The sequence below is a fragment of the Macaca fascicularis genome, chromosome 10 (genome assembly GCF_037993035.2).
Source record: "Macaca fascicularis isolate 582-1 chromosome 10, T2T-MFA8v1.1".
NCBI lineage: Eukaryota > Metazoa > Chordata > Mammalia > Primates > Cercopithecidae > Macaca > Macaca fascicularis.
Genome location: NC_088384.1, coordinates 86107329 through 86126157, shown reverse-complemented (window position 1 = coordinate 86126157; position 18829 = coordinate 86107329). Strand labels below are relative to the sequence as shown.

General features: G+C 47.3%; 1 protein-coding gene across 10 annotated transcripts in view; it reads left to right on the top strand.

Moving 5' to 3' along the window:
- The window catches only part of SNPH (syntaphilin), a 42113-nt gene that overhangs the window by 9569 nt on the left and 13715 nt on the right, over nt 1-18829 (top strand). The gene's annotated exons all lie outside the window — the stretch shown is intronic.

The window sequence follows — 18829 nt, the reverse complement described above, 5'->3', positions numbered from 1 at the left end:
TCCACCAAGGAGAAATCGATTATTCCTGCCTGAGAGGAGATGGGATGATCTGTTGCTGTCCTCTGTGGGAAAGAGCCTGGTATATAGCAGATGTCCCCACAAACACTGCTTCCTCCTGTCTCTATGGGCCTCGGTTGCTTTTCTGACCCTCTAAGTCCCGACTGTTGTCCAGGTTAATGATAACAGCTACACTACATGTCAGGCACAGGGGATATGTGACCTTATAGCATCCTCCTGACAGCCCAGGTAAGGAAAGCGTTATTACAGAAAAGGAAGCTGAGTTGTAGGAAATTTAAGCAATTTGTCCATGGTCCCACAGATCTTGCACGGTGGCTGAGCTACCAAATATCTGATTCCAGAGCCCAAACTCTCCCTGCCCCTCATTTTGCTTTCTCATTGTCTTCCTCTCCCCATTTCTGTTCTCTTAGGCCTGTGAATGTGCATTCCTTCCTCCTCAAAGCTTAGGTGGGCTCTTACACCAAGGTTGCTAGCCCTGCACCTGATAGGAGTGAGGTGGCCTAAGAGCTAGAGAAGGACATTTTGATGGTTTATGACTTCAGAAAAGTCCCTGAGAGACCCTCGGACGTGTTCTACCTCAGGTCAGCAGTCTTTCCTCCCTGCCATTCCTTTCTACCTCAATTACTTTTACTTGCCCCGTTCCCTCTGGCTGAAATTTTCTTCCTACTACTATGGCTATCTCATCATGTTCAGATCTGTCTCAAGGCCCCAGCTCAAAAACTGTCTTTCAGGGGACCCCCTTCCAACTCCCACAGCTCCTTCACAGAGCCCAGGCTCTTAGTCACCAGTCTAAGCTCTGTGCTCTCAGAGGATGGAGGGGACCTGACCCCTCCACACCCTCCTATTCCGTGACTGCAGAGACCAGCCCTCCCTGGGTGGCACCCAGGGCCCAGATTGGAGCTGTGGACCATTTGAGCCAACTCTCTGTGGCTTCCTTCTGGAGAGCCCCTTCCCCCTCCACAGAACAGGGCCTCCTCGCTCTGGGGCCGTGTGCCTAAGAGAGAAGGCCTCAGAGGTTGTTAGGCCTGGCAGAGGTCGGTGTTGTAAGGAATCCCTGAGGCCAGCCATCCAGATGAAAAAGACCAGGATCCAAGCCCAGGCAGCACCGGCTCCCTTGCCCTGCTCTCTGAGTGGTTGGGAACAGAGAGTGCAGGCTGGAGCTGGATACACTTGAACTGCTGTCTTGGTCTCTGCCATGGACTGACTTTGAGACTGGGCAAGTCACTTAATTTATCTGACCCTTAGTACCTCAATAGTAAAAATGGGCATCATAATTAGAACCCAGGCCTCCTGACAGCAAAGCTGGCATGAGAGTTAAACTAGATTAGAAATATTCTATGTGTAAAGCCCCTACCTAGCCCAGGGGCTTTATTTATTAGACACAGTAGGTTCTTAATAAACGCCAGTACCCTTCCATCCATATTGTGTAGGAATCTCTTTATAACTTCTCTACTTTCCCAAAGCGCCAGCACATCTTCATTTCATAGTGAGCTCCCTCCTCACTGGAGGTATTCTAACTGGGTCCGGGTGACTGCAGAACAGGAATGTTATTCCGAGAAACAGAACTTCAGTCAGGTGGATGTTGGGCTTTGAAACCTTCAGATTCTTTCCTGTCCAGCATTTTTGCAATTCTGTGAAGACCTGACTCAGATCTCGTTGGCCAATTATTAGAAATCAGTTGGGGTTCAGCTTGGGTGTCTGTTTTGCACAGATAAAAGACAGAATTCTGCTGGAGTTGTGAACTAATTGAAGGCTTTCTCCCAAGAGGTGGCAAGGGTAGAAACAAAATCAGGCCCAGGAGGAAGGACTCCAAGGGATCCTGTGAAGGGAATCTGGCTGGGATATTAGGGGCATGCGGCTAAATGTTTAGATCGAATTTGGGGAAGGCTCTACCACAGCTGCTAGAAATAATTTCCTGGGGCAAGGATTGTTTGATTTGTCTCTGAATCCCCAGTGCCCAGCACAAACCAGGTACACAGGAAACATTCTAGAAAAATGCTGAGTGAGTGACAAGAAGCTTTGGTGTCCCTATCAGATGGAATCCTGGGTTGAGGGATTCCTTGGGAGTGGAAGCCATGTGGGAGTTTCGTACTGTGTGTGTGTATGTGTGTGTGTGCGCACGCCTGTGTCTGTGTGTATCTGTGTCTGTATATATGTCTGTGTCTGTGTATGTGTGCCTGAGTGTGTGCCCATGTGTGTGCCTGTGTGTGTGTCTGCCTGTGTATCTGTGTGTATGTCTGTGTGCCTGTGTGTGTGTCTGTGCCTGTGTGTCTGTGTGTGTATCTGTGGGTGTGTCTTGTGTCTGTGTGTGTGTGTGTATGTCAGTGTCTGTGCGTGTCTGTGTATGTGTGCCTGTGTGTGTCTGTGCCTGTGTGTGTCTGTGTCTGTGTGTGTGTCAGTGTGTTCTCTGTGTGTGTGCCTATGTGTATGTGTCTGTGCCAGTGTGTCTGTGTGTATCTGTGTATGTGTGTCAGTGTCCGTGCGTGTGTCTGTGTGTGTGTATCTGTGTATGAGTGTCAGTGTCTGTGTGTGTGTCTGTGTGTCAGTGTCTGTGTGTGTGTGTGTGTTGTTTGTGTTGTTTGCCTGGCTTCCTAAGACGACTCCTGTTTGCTATGCCTTCTCTTTCTTTCCTCCACTCCTTCCCATCTTCCTCCTTCTAGCTTTATTGAAATATAGTTGATATACAGCAAGCTTCACATACCTAAAGTACAGTCTGGTAAATTTTGACATATTTCTAGACTGATGAAACCATCACCACAATTAGGAGAGTGAATATCTCCACCATCCCCAAAAGCTTCCTCCCCATTCATCGTCAGGCAATGACTGATCTGCTTTCTGTCAGTACAGATTATTTTGCATTTTCTAGTAGTTTATATAAATGGAATAATATGCACATTTCTGGTTTGACTTTTTCACTCAGCATAATTATTTTGAGATTCATGTTGTATGTACTAATAGTTTATTCCTTTTGTTTTTTTTTTGGAGAGAGTCTCACTCTGTCGCCCAGGCTGGAGTGCAGTGGTATGATCTTGGCTCAATGCAACCTCCGCCTCCCGGCTTCAAGCACTTCTCCTGCCTCAGCCTCCTGAGTAACTGGGATTACAGGCATGCACCACCATACCTGGCTAATTTTTTGTAGTTTTAGTAGAGACAGGGTTTCACCATGCTGGTCAGGCTGATCTTGAACTCATATTCCATAGTATGGAGAAAGGACAAATCATCATTTGTTTATACATTCATCTGTTGATGGACATTTAGTTTTTTCAGTTTTTTGACTATTACAAGTAAAGCTGTTATAAATGTATGTGTATAAATCTTTCAAGGGACATATACTTTCCTATTTTCTTGGGTAAGTTCCTAGGAGAAGAATAGCTTTGGTATTCTTTTTGGTATTCATTTGGTAAATATATATGTAACTTTTTAAGAAACTGCCCGAGTGTTTCCAAAGCATCTGTACCATTTGACATTCCTACTGGCAACATTATGGGAGTTTCAGCTCCTCTACATCCTCATCAGTACTTGGTATGGTCAGTCTTTTTAATCTTAGCCACTCTAATAGGTTTGTAATGGTATCTTCTTATGACTTTAATTAGCATTTTCCTAATAACTAATGCTGTTGAGCATCTTTTTGTGTCTATTTGACAGCCACACATCCTCTTTGGTGAGGTATCAGTTCAAGTATTTTGCCCATTAATTTTTAAAAACTGGGCCGTTGGCCTTTTTATTGAGTTGTATGAGAGTACTTTATACATTCTAGATATAAGTTCTTTGTTAAATATATATTTTGCAAATATATTCTCCCAGGGTGTAGGGCTAGCCCTAGAGTGCCTTGTGGAAGTTTCATATTAGTGTGTATGAGTGGGTGAGAGAGACACTGACAGAAAGACTAGTTTCCTGAGAGGCTCTGGCTTCTTTTTTTTTTTTTTTTTTTTTTTTTTTTTTTGGAGGCAGGGTCTCACTCTGTCAGTCTGTCACCAAGGCTGGAGTACAGTGGCACCATCATGGCTCACTGCAACCTCCACCTCCTAGGCTCAGGTGATCTTCCCACCTCAGCCTCCCAAATAGTTGGGACCACAGGTGTGCACCACCATACTTGGCAGATTTTTTTTTTTTTTGAGATGGAGTTTTGCCCTTTTGCCCAGGCTGGAGTGCAATGGTGCGATCTCAGCTTACTGTATCCTCTGCCTTTTGGGTTCAAGCGATTCTCCTGCCTCAGCCTCCCAAGTAGCTGAGATTACAGGCATACACCACCACGCCTGGCTAATTTTTGTATGTTTAAGTAGAGACGGGGTTTTACCATGTTGGCAGGCTAGTCTTGAACTCCTGTACTCAAGCCATTTGCCCACCTCAACCTCCCAAAGTGCTGGGATTACAGGCATGAGCTACTGCGCCTGGCCCAGACTCCAGCTTCTGAATTCAGTTCTTCCCTTCTACCACCAAGAATCATGGAAGGATAGTACCTGGACCTACATGAAGCTCACAGGTCTCAACAGTCTTATTTTGCAAACAGGGAACCTAAGTCCCTTAGATGCCATGAAGGTTTAGTGTCAGAGCCCACAAACAGCTCTGATGTCCAGAGAGGCCTGGCTGGCCCTTGATGCCTTTTATTCCTGTGACCCTGGGTGAGTAAGGTAACTTAGCATCCCTCATCTTGTGAGGATGTGCACAGCAGTGCCTTCCTGTGGCTGAGGCTGGAGTAGAGTTCTCCAGCCGACCCTCCCAACAGCAAGGGCGAGGAGCATGTGTCAGCACCAATGCCATCAAAAGGCCTTTTGGAGGCAGAGATGGAGAGGCTATCTATTCAGGAAGGAAGGTTTGTTGAGCTCCACACTGACCAGATTGGGGGATGCACTGGCCGGAGCAGTGCTCACAGCTTTACTGCTTTGCTCTGAGCTATGTGGTGCCTGGACGAGGACCTTGTGACTTCTTCTGCCAGACCTCTTTCTCAGCTCGTCAGCATCACATACACGTGTGTGCATGCACGTATATATGTAGGCTCAGTAACTCCCAAGGGGTGGGAGACTGTGGTCTACAGGTGGGGATGTGTGTAAACAGCCTGTATCCTATTGGTGCACGATGTGCTCCAGCTGTGAATTCTGTCTCCCTTAAGGCTACACACAAGCATTCAGGCCTGGATTGAACTTGGAAAATAAGTAGGCTGAAGAGGCTTGGGAGAGCTTTCCAGGAAGACGGCACTGCATAGGCAGAAGTTCAGTGAATTTTCAAGATGAATTGCAAAGGAGGTGTGTGGGAAATGAGGCTGACAAGGCAGACAGAGGTCGGGTTGTCACAACTGCTCTATGAGGTGGGATGTGTTATCTCCACTTTATAGATGAGCAGACTGAGGGACCCAGAGGTAAGAGCGGTATGCCTTAGGTATAAGTCATACTCAGGGGCAGGGCTGAGCATACTGGCCCCAAGCACTGTGGTCTCCATACCATACCAGGCTTTGTCCCAAGAGGGTGAGAGGATGGAGCTCTCTCAGGGTCCCTTTTCCTGGTTCCTGGATTGATGGGATGGGGTTCTCAGAACTGTCAGGTCATCTGTTTGGCTGCCTGACTTCCCTCAGCAGGTGTTTACTAAGCCTTGATTCCGAATCCAGCTCTGTTCCTAGCACCTGGGAAGACTCCAAGCCTCTGAAGGCATGATGCCCATTCCTTTTTTAGCCCTTGCAGGATAGCAGACACCTACCTAGCCAGGTTCCCAAGCCTGGGGTGCTGCTGTTCACAACTCACAGCCCAGAACTGTCACAGCAACTCTGGGTAGAGTGGGGTGTGTGTTTGTATGTTTTAAGCTAGGTATCTTGTCACCCCTGAATAGGGTTCTATTATTGAGGGAGGAGGGATAGAACATTGGGTAGGCAGCAAAGTTAACCCACGCAGAGGCCTGGGTGTCATCACAATTCTTCCCTTTCTTTCATTCCTTACGGCCTATCTCTTCTGAGGGTCCTCAAGAGTCTACTTCCTAAATTTCTTTTGAAGCCACCTTTACTTCTGTTACCTCCTCACCTCCACTCTCATTTTAACTTCTATAGTCTTCATTAAAACTTCATCATCCTTCACCTTCTGTCCTGGTGCTTCTTCTCATCTCTTCCCAGTCCATACTTGGCAGATCTGGTACAGGGTTATCGTCTATAATATAAATCTGACCTTGAGCCTTAGACCTGCCTTGACCTTGAACTGTAAACCCGACTTTGACCTTAAACTTGACCAGAACTTTTTCTGTGGGCTCAAAAGGCTTTTTCCTGTAGGTTCAGCCCTTCTATCTATTCTCCCTTTGCCCCTGCACTGTGTAGTCTAGCAGTACCCAGCCCCCTGTAGCTCTCTTACTCTTCATGACTCTGTAAATGCTAACCCCTGTTCCTGCACAGAATGTGGAATGCTCCTCCACGGGCAGCTCCTGGGTACCTGGAGAACAACTATGCACCCGTCCTCCAGAGCTCTGCTCAAGGGCACCAGCTTCTGAGTTCTGCAGAGGAGTCCCTCTCTCTTCTGCCCAATCCCTCACTCACATGTGCTTTGATTATGGGACTATTGTCAGAGGAGGAAGTGGCACACAATAGACACTTGGTAAATATTGACTGAAACAGCCATGCCAGAACTGCCACACAGATAAGAAATGCTGTCATCAGAAGGGGGAGTAGCTTTGGGAAGCTTGCTTTCAATCTTGGAGCTAGGCCATTTCTGAGTTTGGCCTCAGTTCCCCGCCTGCATTGCCATGGGGCAGAGGGTACAGGGTGGAGGGTAGAGGTGAAGATACTTGCTACAAGGCCGGAGAGACATGGAAAAATCATCTTGGATGATTTGTATGTCTGAGCTTGAACACTTTGCCTTTTAAGGCTTTGGCTAAGTGCTGGTGGTTTGATCACATAGAAAACCCAGCTAATGGGTGTACATTATGGGTGGGAGAAGCAATAGGCAACCTAGCCCTTCAGGAAAGCAGTTTGGCAGCACATTCATACTTTTTGACCCTATAAACCCATCACCAGGGAACCAGCCTAAAGAAATAATTCTAAATACAGGAAAATAATTATTCACAAAGATACCTACTGTAACATTATTTTTGATAGAAAGCCTAAATGTTCAGCAGAGAGGGAGGCTAAATGAACCATGATGGACCCATCTGGAATACCATGCAGCCCATAAAATACTTTTTATAAAGGATATGCCACATGGGCGATTCTTAAACTATGGTACATTTTGAAAATATACAAGTTATATTTTTGCCACAGCTATAACTGTGTAAACATAACAACCCCACACCCCCTAAAAATATCTGTGCTTAGAAAAAGGCCTGAGAAGGGGCAGCAGTCAAATTAATCAGTGGTTTATCTTTGAATAGCAAAACTGGAAGGCTTTTAAATGGGTATGTACTACATTTACAACTGTATTTAAAACTTTAAAATTACCCACTCGGAGCTAAGGGAGCCCATTTTAGTTCGGTACCTTTCTGGGATGAGTTACTCGATTGTCTCTGGGCCTTGGTTTATAACATACGGGAAAGAAATTACTGTTCATCCAGCAGTGTGTGCACCAGGCTCTTTGCATGTGCCACTCAGTTCAGTCTTCACAACTGAAACCCCATTTTACAGATGAAGTTAAAGCTCGTGGTCAGCCCTATGCTAAGAATTGGTTTCCAGCTTGATTCTGCCCTAGGATGAAGCCCCTGCTCTTTACATCACGCCAGGGGTCCCTAGGACGCCTGCTCTGGGGAAAGGGGAATGAGAGGGACACTTGAGAGTGCTATGTCAACAGAGCCAATGTAGGCTGAGCCTTTTCCCTGAGTTTATTTTACAAGGTTGGGGAGATCAGTGTTTGCCAGCAAGTGGGAAGAAGGAAGGTTTTAGCTGCATGCAGCCAGAGCTGGTGCTCTCTGCTTTACCTCGCTGGCCCCACCAGCCTTTTCCTGAAAAGGGTTTCCCCTCAGCCCAAGTAGCCCATTCTTCTTACCTGACAGCTGGGAACCAACCAAAAGAACATTGCAAGGCTGCATTCTCAGCCTCCTTGTAACATTCCAGTGCCCTGGATTCAGAGCTGTAAGCTTGGGGTTACAGTCCTGGCCCCACTGCTGATTTACTTGGGGCCTTGGGCAAGTGCCACCCACTCCCACGCTGACCTCAGATCTTCTAGCTATAAAATGAGACTGGACCAGAAAAGAGATTCCAAACTCCAATGCCAGGCCGCTAACAAACAACACAGACCAGTTATAAGAGCAAGAGCTCTGGTAAGAACTCTGACAAAGTACCACAAAGCTTTTTTTTTTTCCCAACCCCCTTTTGTTGACTTGCTAAGAAGCCTACACTTACTTGGGTGGTGACATTAACCCAAATCAGTGCAGACCCCGTTATTCATTCAGCAAAGATTTATTGAGGGCCTGTGGTGGACTGGCACTAGTCTAGGCACAAGGGACTAAATAAAGCATAAAATAGGCATCTATCCTTACCTTTCTGAAGCTTATATTCTAAAGACATAAAATAAATAAATACATACATAAATATGTTAGCCTTTGCTAAGGACGGTGGAGAAGAACAAAGCATGGGAAGAAAGAGGAGTGCTCTGGGAGGACGGGTTGTATTTTAAACACAGTGGTCAGAGAAGATTCACTGAGAGGGTGACCTTGGAGCAAAAACCTGAACACGGGGCAGAGATCTGGGAGAAGAGCATACCAGGCAGAAGGAACAGCATGTGCAGAGGCCCTGAGGACGTGATGAGCAAGAAGGTAGGGTGGCTAGAGCAGAGTGAATGAGGGGGAGAGGTGATGAGGTCAAAGAGATAAGCGGGGGTCAGGGGAGGGATGCACAGAACTTTACATCAGCCAAAGAGCAACTGGGTAGAGTTTGTAGGAGATAATGAGACCTGCATCATCCAGGAGAGAGATGGTGGTGGCTTGGACCAGGGATGGTGCAGTGAAGATGCTGAAAGGTGTCAGATTCTGTGACTGTGTCAGCCTCAGTTTCCTCATCTGTAAAATGCATACACTGTGCAGAGAATAAAAGCTGACAAGTTTTTCTGATAGATGTGAGAGTGTTGGCCTACCTGACTGGAATGATGGGATTGCCATTAACTGAAATGAGGGAAGCTGCAGAAAAACAGATTTTTAAGGCAAAATCAGAAATTCATAGTTTGGATGTATTAATTTTGAGATACTCTGTTAGACCAAAGTGGTGATGTCCTGAAGTCCTGTTGTTGTCCGTGTCTCCAATGACTGGTTTGGGGTTTTTCTTTCCTTTTCTTTTTTTTGCAAGTAGACTTAAGAAAGCATAAAATGCCGGGCGCAGTTGCTCAAGCCTGTAATCCCAGCACTTTGGGAGGCCGAGACGGGTGGATCACGAGGTCAGGAGATCGAGACCATCCTGGCTCACATGGTGAAACCCTGTCTCTACTAAAAAAATACAAAAAACTAGCCAAGCGAGGTGGCGGGCGCCTGTAGTCCCAGCTACTCAGGAGGCTGAGGCAGGAGAATGGCGTAAACCCGGGAGGCGGAGCTTGCAGTGAGCTGAGATCCGGCCACTGCACTCCAGCCTGGGCGACAGAGCGAGAAAAAAGAAAGAAAAAAGAAAAAAAAAAAGAAAGCATAAAATGAATCTGTAGTCAGGAACCTCTCAGATACAAACTAGTATAGTATTTCAGATTAAGATTTTGAACAGGGAGAAAGATGTAACATACATTAATAACATTAAGAATAAGAATATATTCAGGCAAATAAATAATTACTGCTATTTATGGAGTGCTGTCCCTATGCCAGGTCCTTGCTAGGCATTTCACATGTGTTATTGCTCGCTGTGATTATACTCATGCACAACTGTAATTAGCCCCATTTGACAGATAAGGAGAATGAGGCTTAGAGGAGTGAAGCGGCATTCCCACTGTCATAAAGATGGTGAGTAGTGGAGTTTGGAATTCAAATTTCCAAATCCAGTCATATTTGATCTAAAATTCAGTTACATTTGATGCTCAAGCCAAGGTTTCTTTCTGTCAGGTTAGTCTGCTTCTCAGTAAAAGGGGAAAACTCGTTCTGAGATAGATAAAGGGTGGCCAGGCGCGGCAGCTCATGCCTGTAATCCCAGTACTTTGGGCAGATCACAAGGTCAGGAGTTTGAGACCAGCCTGGCCAATATGGTGAAACCCCATCTCTACTAAAAATACAAAAATTAGCCAGGGGTGGTGGCGGGCACTTGTAGTCCCAGCTACTGGCTGAGGCAAGAGAATCACTTGAAACCAGGAGGCGGCGATTGCAGTGAGCCGAGATCGTGCCACTGCACTCTAGCCTGGGCGACACAGCGAGACTCCATCTCAAAAAAATAAAAATAAGTAAAAATAAAAGATAAAGGGCCTTTAAAATAGGACATAGTTGTTTGTAGAATCTCTCCTTTAAAACATTTTTGAATGCTTACTTTGGCTAAATTAAGAGGTAGGGCAGCTTCTCCAGAGAAGGAAAACTTATTAGGAGAGGCATTTATTAATCACCCACCCTCTTCCAGCAAGTGTGAGCCACACTGGGCATTGTTGAGGCCCTGGATCTTATCGAAGGTGAAAGAATTCAGCATGGCATGGGGAAGTGCCACTGGGAATCAGGTGGACAGCGATCAGCTGCTGAGGACAGCAGGCAGCTGCAGCTGGAGAGGGAGAAGGGAGCTGAGAGGAGAGATGAAGGAGCTGCTGCGAGATGGGCTCCTGGGCTAAAACAGGCATGGTTGGGTGCGCAGGGCTCCGTGTCTCCCTGCTGAGCCCCTGGGAGCTGCAGGAAGATAGATGAACCTTGGCTTCCAACAGGAGCGGCATGCCTGGAACCGTTGGTGGGATTAGAATGAGCTGGCCCTGCTTCTACGGCTCCATTGTGGCCTTTGGCAAGTCTTCACTTTTCTGTCTAGAAAATGGGGCAGTTGGGACTCGATTGTCATGAAATGCCAGGAAAGAGAGTGTGTGTGCACGAGTGACAGGGAGGGAATGCAAGTGCAAGAGAGAGCCTGAGTGATTTCATGTGGTTTCTTGTTTTGTATTACCAAGAATGAGGAAGCTCTCTGATCTCAGGTTGCGTGGAGACTTTGTCTGTGGAAAGGGGCTGTCCTCACAGGCAGAGCAGATGACATCTCCACATCCCTTTAGTCCTTTGATCTGTGTGTTCCATGTGTCCTTCAGTCTCACATGAGCAAAGCATAGCACACACAGGGCAACTTTGGGGAGCTCTGAGGGCACCATCTTTCCTTAGGACCCGCTTTGCAGACTCCCAGTGGACCATCATCTTGCCCTGCAGCCAACCCTATGCAAAAATGTTCCTTCTAACATTCATTTTAGGGATATCTTTATTTCTCCCAAAGAACCAATTTTTTTCCTGCCCTCCCATAACCATGAGAACAATAAAACTGAGCATACTTTCCCTGTTGGCATCAGTGGCCAGGAAACTTGCAATTGAGTCTCAATGTCATTATTGCCACGATGTATTTGTGGTCAGCATGGATATTTCCTTCTTCCCTGGGCCTCAGTCTCAATGCATATTTTTTTGCATGTCATTTATGAGCTGCCTTAAAATGGTCAGGGCTTCTCCTGTCATACCCCTAGGCCTTCCTTCCAAGACTTCTTTACTTGAAAAGGTACCCTTTGTTCTGATTTTTTTTTTTATTTTTGCCCTGGTGAGGGCAAGGGTTGTGGTACAGAAGCCTCACTGCTAGATTCAGCAGTCTAGCCCCAAGCCCAGGCTCTGTCCCTGACTTTCTGGGTAACCTCAGGCAACTAACATGGTTTTTCTGGGTTTTGGTTTCTTTCTCTATAGAATGATAGGTTGTGATGAGGTCTACTCCAGATCCTTTCCATTCTGATTCTGAGAGTGTGTTAGTCTCTGTTGGTACTTGGGGTAAATGCCAGGGGATTAGGGACATGACTCCAGGATCCTAAGAATCAAGGCAGAAATCTGGAAAAAAAATGAGAATCTATAGGGATGGAAGTCTCACCATTTTCCTCATCCTGTGATGCTTTAGAGCTGGAAGCTTGGGAGAAGGGGGAGGGGAGAGAAGCCGGACTGAGGCTTGACAGCTCTATCAGTCAGGAAACCCAGGGAAGCATATGCTGTGGCCAAGGTTGCTGAAGGGCCTCCATCTGCCAGGAGCCACTTGCCAGGCAGCCACCAAGCTGGGGCTGGCACCACTGCCCCTCCGTTCCTCACATTTCTCCATGGGTGTTTGCAGAGGGGCAGCCCTGGAGCAGCTGGGATGGTGGAAGCATGGGAACCAGTGCTCCCCCTACTACTCCCTACCCAGACAGGAGGCCTGCCAGACATTGCTCTGGAAAGCCATCCCAGGTCAGTTGGCCTAGCAGAGGTTGCCAGTCACTTCAGAGTCACTCACGCCTGGGCCTGCTGACGTCCCCTGAGGTGATAAAGCAAGAATTATTTCTGAAGAAGGGAAAAAGAGAGATCTCCTTTGACAGGTAATAGTGATAGCAAGAAATGTTCAGTCCTCTAATTTCCCAAGAACTGCCCCCATCCCTCCATTCATTACCTTGGTTGGATCCCGAAGAGACAGGCAGGGCCAGGAAGGTGGTGCCTTCCTGAGTGAATGCATGAGATAGCTGAGACGAACAGAGGTCAAAGACCCAAGGTCACCAAGAGGGATGATGGGATATAGCTCAGAGGACATGCGGGTCTCTCAGTGGTGGGCTTGCATAGCACCTGGGCTGCTGGGTGGGATGCAGCAGTTGTTGGAAGAGGAAAGAGCAGTGCTCTTCATGGAAAGGGCTTCTCCTTTGCCTGTGAGGCTGATTCTTAGAGGAACAGGGAGAGTCACTAGTTAGGAAGAAGGCACAAGAATTTTTTTTTCCTTTTTCTTTTTTTTTTTGAGACGGAGTCTCCATTCTGTCACCCAGGCTGGAGTGCAATGGCGTGATCTCGGCTGACTGCAACCTCCACCTCCCAGGCTCAAGTGATTCTCCTGCCTCAGCCTCCCGAGTAACTGAGATTACAGGCACTCACCACTTTGCCCAGCTAATTTTTCTATTTTTAATAGAGACAGATTTTTGCCATATTGGCCAGGCTGGTCTTGAAATTCTGACCTCAGGTGATCCACCCACCCCGGCCTCCCGAAGTGCTGGGATTACAGGTGTGAGCCATGTGTCTGGCCAAGAATTTCTTTTTAAACAACTTTCTAGAGTATGCTTACCTCTTATGTCTGTGATGTCCTGCTTTTATGGAAGCATGAGCAGCCCAAAATGCAGGTATATACCTGCTCATCTCCATTGTGGTATCTTAGAGTCTCATGGAAAAGAAGGTTTTTTCTTTTATGCAGCAGAACGATAAGTGTCCCAGGTCTACTGTATTATGAGACCTTCATGATGCAATAGAAATGCAGGTGCCCATGACCTGGAAATCCAGGGTCCAGCCCTTGGTGACTCTTGTAACCTCTGGGGCTTCAGGTTTGCCATAGATCAGATGGACTAGTCTCCACCTGTCCTCCCTCTATGGGGAACTTGTGAGGATTCAACGAAGTTGTGAATATGCAAGAGCTTTAGGGGCAACCTGTCTCCTCCAGGCTGACCCAGAGTCAGGAGCTCTAGGTAAGCATCCTGGGCCCAGCTACCTGAAGTCAGGTAGAGGCAGGAGCACTGACTCTTGCTCCCCTTCTGCTGCAACTTGCTGAGCCATTCTGGGAGAGTCCCTACCCCTTTCTGGACCATGCCTGTCTTTTTATTAATACAACGGTTCATTTAAATACACACACACACACACACGTGTGTGTGTATATATAATGGAGTCAGGGCAATGGTGGTTCACACCTGTAATCCCAGCAACTCAGGAGGTGACACTGGGAGATTTCTAGAGGCTAGGAGATTGAGACCACCAAGAGCAACATAGTGAGACCCCACCTTTAAAAAAATAAAAAAATAGATTAGCCAGGTGAGGTGGCTACTAGAGAGGTTGAGGCAGGAGGATCACATGAGCCCAGGAGTTTGAGTCTACAGTGAGCTATGATTTTGCCACTGTACCCCAGCCTAGGTGACAGAGTGAGACCCTGGCTCTAAAAAAAATAAAATATATATTACATGTATTTTTAAAAACTTGTTTTTTATTGAGATATAATTTATATTCCATAAAACTTATCCTTTTAATGGCCGGATGCAGTGGCTCCCACCTGTAATCCAAGTACTTTGGGAGCAGGGAGGCCAAGGAGAGTGGATTGCTTGAGGCCAGGAGTTCAAGACCAACCTGGCCAACATGGAGAAACCCCATCTCTACTAAAATATACAAAAATTAGCCGGGTGTGGTGGTGTATGCCTATAATCCCAGCTACTTGAGAGGGTGAAGCATGAGAATCACTTGAACCCAGAAGGCGGAGGTTGCAGTGAGCCAAGATCGTGCCATTGCACTCCAGCCGGGCAACAGAGTGAGACTCTGTCTCAAAAAAAAAGAAAAATTAACCTTTTAAAATGTACAACTGAGGGATTTTAGTATACTCCCAAAATTATATAACCATCACCACTATCTACTTCTAAAAAGTTTTCATCTTCCCAAAAAAGAAATCCCATTCTCATTACCAGTCATTCTCTGTTTCTTCTTCCCTTCCAGTGTGTTTTCTCTCTGTATGCTTTTGTCTGTGCTGGACATTTCATATAAATGGAATCATGCAATATGTTGCCTTTCGTATCTGGCTTCTTTCATTTAGCATAATGTTGTCAAGGGTCATCTATGTTGTAGCATGGATCAGTAATACTTCATTCCTTTTATAGCTAAGTATTCCATTGCATAGACGCATCACATTTGTTTATCCATTCTTTTGATGGACATTTGGGTTGTTTCCACCTCTTAGCTATTGAGAATAGTGCTACTGTGAACATTCTTATACAAGTTTTTGTTTGAACATCTATTTTCCATTCTTTGGGGTATATACCCAGCAGTAGAATTGCTGGTTCATATGGCAATTCTATGTTTAACTTTTCGAGGAACCACCAAACTGTTTTCCATAGCAGCAGCATCATTTTACATCCCCACCAGCAATGCATGAGAGTTCCAACTTCTCCACCTCCTTGACAACACTTGTTATTGTCCATCTTTTTCATGCTAGCCATCCAAGTAAATGTAAAGCAATATCTCATTGTGGAAAATAAGTATTCCATAGATTTTTAACCTGAAAACTCATTTTAAAAAAGTAGTCTTACTTCACACCTTCCATATGTAAAACATATATGAGAGGAGCCTCTTCAGGTGAAATGGGGAAGGAGGCCTGAGCCACCCCTCTCAGTAGGTGCAGAGGCAAGTCCTCTGGGGTGGTTTGAAGACCTAGGCTCAATGCCCTTCAGCTCTGGAGTCTGAGTCTAAGGAGAATCTGAGGATTGGAGACACGTCATGTGTAGCAACTGCCTCAGCCCTCAACCTATCCTGGTTGCCTGGGGAACCTCCTCACAGCATTTGGCCAAGTTGTGCGTCTGCCTTGCCGCTGTGTTGGGGTTGCCACAGTGAGAAGAAGTTGGATGGCACCTCATCTGTGGTCCCAGATTTGAGGGTGGCTTGTGCAGGAAACAGGAAGCAAGGTGGAGAAATGCCAGCAAGTCCTGGAAGGAAGATCCTTGGTTTTGTTGACAAAGGAGGAGCAGAGGCACATAGTGGCTGCTGAGGCCATAGTCAGTGCAGGGTTTACTGAACTCCTCAGCTGTGGATAGCCCTGATAGTGCTAATCTTCTGAGATCTAGAATGCAGCTTCTGGAACACTCCCAGGCCTGTCTTCTATTCCCACCTCTCTGCATTAGCATTCTAGGAGCACCAGGTGCTCTGCTGTTTGATGGGTGGAATGTTCTGCGTTCTAGTGTTGCCTTGGCAAAGAGAGGATCCCTCCCAAGTTCTGCTCTGTTGATTGCAACGCTCTGCTTTCCACAGCTGTCAGTGGTTTGAGTCATCAGACACAGATTGTTCTGTTCCCTTGGATTTTAGGATAGCTTTCTTCTTGTATCAATGGCTAATTCTTTGAAAGGAGATAAATTATAGTACATACAGGGACTTTTGCTTAGCTGGAATATTAGATTAACCCAAGCACCTGGTTTTTCCCCCATGACTTGTTGATTGAGTAAAATGCTATCATGTCTCTTTGAAGAATGGAGCTTCCTAATTTTACATATGTGGAAACTGAGACCCAAAAGTCCTAGTAATGAAGGAGAAGGAAGCATCAATGAGAAGCCCATAATTTCATTAACAGCCCTGGAATTAGAGAATGTTAGATCCAGAGCACCTTAGAGACCATCTAATCTGACTCTTTGGTCTATCCAATGTGCTTGTTTAAAACATTGTGTTACCAACAATTGTGTGTTGATTGGGTTTGTTTTTATGAAATTTCCCAGGGGATGGTGTTCCCGGAGTTTTGGTCCAAGGCATAGCATCCTAAGTGGCCGAGACAGTGATAGGAGAAGTCATTTGTGGAAAGGCTGTGGGTGGGGCCTAAAGAAAGAGTGCAACGTATGCTTGAGGACAGACAGGGAAGGTGCTGCAGACAGGACAAACAGCCCATGTAGAGATGCAGATTTGGGAGTGACTAGCTGAAGTCTCCCGGATGTATCAGAGAGCCAGTTGGAAAAGGTGTCAATGGGAGGGCCTTAAACAGCCACATCAAGAGCTTTGCTCTGATTTTTACCTAATCTGGGACTTCCAAGGAATTTTGAACAGGATCCAGGCCCTTTTCTCCATTGTTCCTGCCATGACCCTGGCCCAGGCCCTCCTAATTTCTCCCCTGGTTGGTAACCTCCTAACTGGTATCCCTCCCTTTCCACACAGGCTGCCTACCCAGGAACTTTCTAAAATGCAAATATGATTGTGCCCCTTTCCTATAAAGCACTTGCATGGCTTCCTGTTGCGCACAGGACAAGATCCTGGCTTAGGTGGCTCTGTGTGGCCTTCCCCCCTCCTCCTGCAGCCTCATTCCCACTGTACTTCTGCCCTCACTGGGCTCCCTAGTTTCCAAGCAGCCAGCTGTCACTCACTGCCTGTGTCCAGGCTTCTCCTTCCCTCCCATTTGCTGCTGCTGCCTGGTGAACTCCTATTCATCCCTCAAAACGCAGTGCAAATTCCTTGTGTAGGGAAGCATTCCTGGATCCTCCTGAATACACTATTATGCCTTGAATGTGTTTCTGTTTTGAAGTTCACTTCATGTTACTTCCAAAATACTGGCTGCTCCCATGTTTTAGTGTTTATTGTGTGATAGGTACTGGCCCAAGCCCCGTACTCACATTATTTTACGTTATTCTCACAGTAACCATGTGAGGTGTGCTCATTACAGCCCCAGTTACAGGTATGGGCACTGAGGCTCAGAGAAGTGGTGTGACTTGCCCAAGGCATGCAGCTGAAGGGCGATAGAGGTGGCATTTAGCCCAGAGCAGTTCATATCGATTTCTGCAGTCATTAGTCTCCTGCTCCCTGGACCCCCATTGTTGGGGGGCTTAGGAAGTGTTGAGCATTTGAGGGAGCAGTCAAAGGAGTGGATGCAGCAGGGTTGCTATGGTGTGGACAAGATGGGGAAGTGGAGGGAAGTTCAGTGAGGGCAGGGGCTGGGTTTACTCTGGAGCTAAAATGATGAGAGACTATCAGCCCAGCTTCCCGCAGTTAGAGGGTTTTCTTTCTACCTTCCTTTCCAAGTGGCAGCCTCTGGCCACCTGGGGAGAGGCCTGTGGGACTCCAGGCTAAGCAGGTGGCATAGTGACAAACACCATGGCAACCTGCCTCCTTTCTGGGGCCTAGAAGGGAGGGAGGACCTGAGAGAGCACAGGGTGCACACTGAGTTTTCTGAGTGAGATCCTGAGAAGTGGCTCCCTTTGGGCCTGGGTGGCCTCTGCCCTCCCATGAGGGACCCTGCCTACAAGGTCCCATCCCAGTAGGGGAAATGCCTCTTCCACCTTTGTCCCTGATGAATAGCTGGCTCTGGGTTCCCAGGAGACTGTTAGCTGTACCCAGGTACAAATGCCATCCCCTTCCCTCCCCCACACCCGGGAGGAAGGAAGAGGGAACTCAAGAGGAGGCAGGTGTGGGGTTGCCAAGCAAGGTAGTGGCAGGGACAGCTGGGACAAGGCCCTCATTGTAGCAAGGCCACACACAGCTCTAAGACAAACCAGGCATTTTGCCTGCTTCCCAGGACTGGGCCTAGCACTCTGCCTGGACCTTCCTGGCTCCTTAGAACACTCACTCACGCTGGCTTGGAAGAGCCCATCCTCAGATATGAGTCCTGCCTCTGCTGGAAAGTCCTCCTGAAGGCTCAGCCTCCTTTTTGTATCCTCCCAAAAGCCAGAAGGGCAGGGGCGAAGGTGGGAGAGTTGTTAGTGAAGCCAGGCTGACCAGAAGCCAGAGCATGTCACACCTGCAGCTGTGTGACCTTGGGCCCAAATGCAATAACAAAGCCGGCCTTGAAGGATTGCTGCTTGAAGTAATGGGCCAAGGCAGACGAGAGCACTCAGCATGGCCACCTTGCCACAGAAGGATTCAGGCAATGGCAGGTGATCCTTGGAGCCCTTACCCATGTCTCCCTCTGCACCCTAAGCTGTCAAGATCTTCCTGTGCCCAGGAGGCAGTGAGCCATTTATGGCCATCCTCATAAGCATGGAGGAGCACTGATGTCCCCTCACCCCCAAATCACCCCTCCTCCATGGTTCCTGCTCTAGGGGCCAGCCCTACAGTTCCAGGAGGCCCTGCCTGGGTGACTGGGGCATGATGAGTGGGAAGCATTGCCAAGCTGGGGCAAGCAGCTCAGGTGACAAGCGTGGTGTCGGCAGGTCCTGCAGCCCAGCACCCGACACCTCCAGGCAGACAATGCTGGCTGTGTCCAGACCCTCCAGGGGAACAGGCCGTGTTC